Genomic DNA, 2852 nt, shown 5'->3' with positions numbered 1-2852 from the left:
AATCTGAAATAACTTAATAAAAAAAATAGGAAAAGAAAAGCAAGAACTTATGAAAATGGTAAGACAGCTACACTAGTGTAGACTGGATATATAAACCAGCATTAACATTATCAAATGCCCCTATAAAAAAGAAAAAAAGCTGTTAAAACTGCTATCGCAGAAGTAAAAAAAACTGGGGGATGAACAATTCACTACAACAGGGCAGATAAAGCTTAAGAGTGAACAAAAATGGGTTTCATTAAAAAAAACCAAAACAAAAAACACACAGAGGATTAAAATGACACGTGACAAAAACAAGGCATCGATCGTGACACCTGAGATGCGATTTCCTGCTATGACAGCTGATGTGTCATCGGGCAGTAGGTCCAGTGTTACCAGAAGAATAATCACCTAATTATTATTTCATATCTTGCTGGTAAATAAGTGTTCCAGTTTTGAAAGCATTAGCAGTGAGATAAAAACAAAAAGCACCGAATAAGTAAACTGCATTAATAAAAAAGGAAAGGGGATGGCAGTCCGGCTAGCATCAAGTGAGAGATCACTTTTGACATCCACTATACTATCAATGTGTTCATTGGACTCCAGTTACAGCAATGTGCTTTTGACACAAAGGAAAATAAAAAACAACAAGAAAAACAAAAAGAAGTCTTTCAGAAAACCTTTGCTAAAGTGTTAAAAATCATATGGTCCACAGTATGACAATAAGGACTGCTATAGAGGAGTGTGGGATGTACCAGAATCTTCTGTAGTCACCTCCAATAACTAAGGAAAACAATCAAACGGAGATCTTCTTGAGATACGTCAACAACATGCTCACGACTGTCCTAGTGATGGTTTCACAAACAGGAATCCTTGCAGGGTCTTGCTCCAGACACCCAGGATCTTTTTTGGGAACACTTCTTCAAGTACTCAGAGTTTTTCCGGGGGTCATACACCCAACTGGACAAGCAGATCAGAGGTGAGAATCCAGCTCCACCTAAATACAGATCATATGTTCATGTAACAAAATATTATTGTCAACAGAAGATCCAGTGGAAACAGCCAGCTTGAGCTGCTGTAAATAAAGAGAAGCAGGGAAGGGCAGGCTCTGCAGCATAGGCCTAGAAGAGGGGAAGCCCTGGAGTTCTGCACCCCCTAACGGGTTGAGCAAAGACCCAGCAGTTAGACCCCCAACATATGATCCCTAGATGAAGGAGTCACTGCACACAGCTATTGTTTACAACGGGAGCCGGCAGTGACTCAGGAATCCCAGACAAGGTCCTCCTAGACATGGGCCAAAGCTCCCCCCCTACAACTGGCACAACGTTACCGGGAGGTGAACGGAGACCGTCATGAAGTGGGGGCTGGCAGCTGCTCCCAGGTCAGGTCACCCCCCTGACACCCCGAATCAGCTGATCTCTCTGAACTTCGAGCTTATTTACCGTGACAGAATTAAACACATGTCGTCACACGGGGGCGTGTCCGGAGATCTCCGGGAATTGAAGTTCCGCTCTGTTCTTTCTTGGTTGGATATTCGCTCACGCAGGACTTCATTTCCCATCATGCTGCGCGGAGAGCGGAGGACTATGGGAGTGTTAGTTTCCATCGACCAATAGTTGTCGTTTGGTGAAAATTCGTCATTGATTGTGAACTCCCTTCCGTATGTGGTGTATGTGGTGTGCATTGTTCTAAGTGGTGTCTTCATGTAATCGGTTACGACTGTTGGGTTTCCATTGCTCTTATGTAGACATTGTACATTGTGTCAGGTTCAGGCAGCGTCAGCTTGTTTCCTGCCAGGGTTGGTGGGAACGCGGACATATTTGACTGCCATATTTGTTTCATCGTATTCTATTGTAGTCTTTTTAATGTTGTAAAATACAAATCAGTATATACACACGTTCAGACCCAGATTTTCGGCTGACAGTCCAGTCTTTAAACACTTTAACAACAGCTGCTCTTGAACATTTAGCGAATTCTGCTGTTTTGCTGATACTCGCTCCATGGCTCCGAGCGCCAACAATCATCCCACGTTCAAAGGCTGTTAAATTGCGTTGTTTACCTGTATCTTCAGAAAAAAATCACTTCTACTGTCGTGGTAAACAACCTGCTTCCCTACTTATAATGGTCTGGCCCTCTAGCAACTTCAGTGCGAAATTATAGCTAATTTGCCTACAAACGTCAGGTGGTCATAATAATCTGGCCACTCAGTGTATATATATGTATATATATATATATATTTCACTGACTTTTGGGTTTTCTATAGAATAAGATCAATTCAAACTAAGCAGAAACTACTTTTAGGGGGCCGTTCACGCCATAGAGTTGTGCCAATCGCACAGTGCGCCTAGCATGCTTTGCTGTGTGCTACGTGCATTGCCATTTGAATGGCACCCCAATGTTCCTCCCAGTGACCACGCGTCACATCACAATGTGAAGTAGCCCAATACCATGCACTGCAGTAAAAAAGTATGCAGCGCACGGCCACTACAAGATGTCTGATAGTTTGTGTGTGAAGGTCTAGTGCCTGTTTATGTCCTAGGGGATCAGAGTAAAACACTTTTACCTACCTGCTTCCCCAGTGGTCAGCGCTAAGGATGCACCAATACTACTTACCCACCTCCTGGCTTCCTGGTTGCCCAGAAAGCCAGCTCCATGCTTCCTCGTCACATCGACGGCTTCAAGGCTAGTTGAGAAGCCGAGCGGTTGAGTCATTACACGCCAACCGGCTTCCTGGCTAATAAGGAAGCTTGGTGGCGAGGAATACATTACAGGGTGCCCGGCTTCCTTATTGGGACGGCCCAACGAAATCATCTTGTGGCCCAACTAAGTACTGATGTGGTGATCATAATAATCTGGCCACTCGGTGTATATAG

This window comes from Nanorana parkeri, unplaced genomic scaffold (genome assembly GCF_000935625.1).
Source record: "Nanorana parkeri isolate BGI_ZX_2015 unplaced genomic scaffold, ASM93562v1 scaffold535, whole genome shotgun sequence".
NCBI lineage: Eukaryota > Metazoa > Chordata > Amphibia > Anura > Dicroglossidae > Nanorana > Nanorana parkeri.
This window is presented reverse-complemented; position numbering follows the sequence as displayed.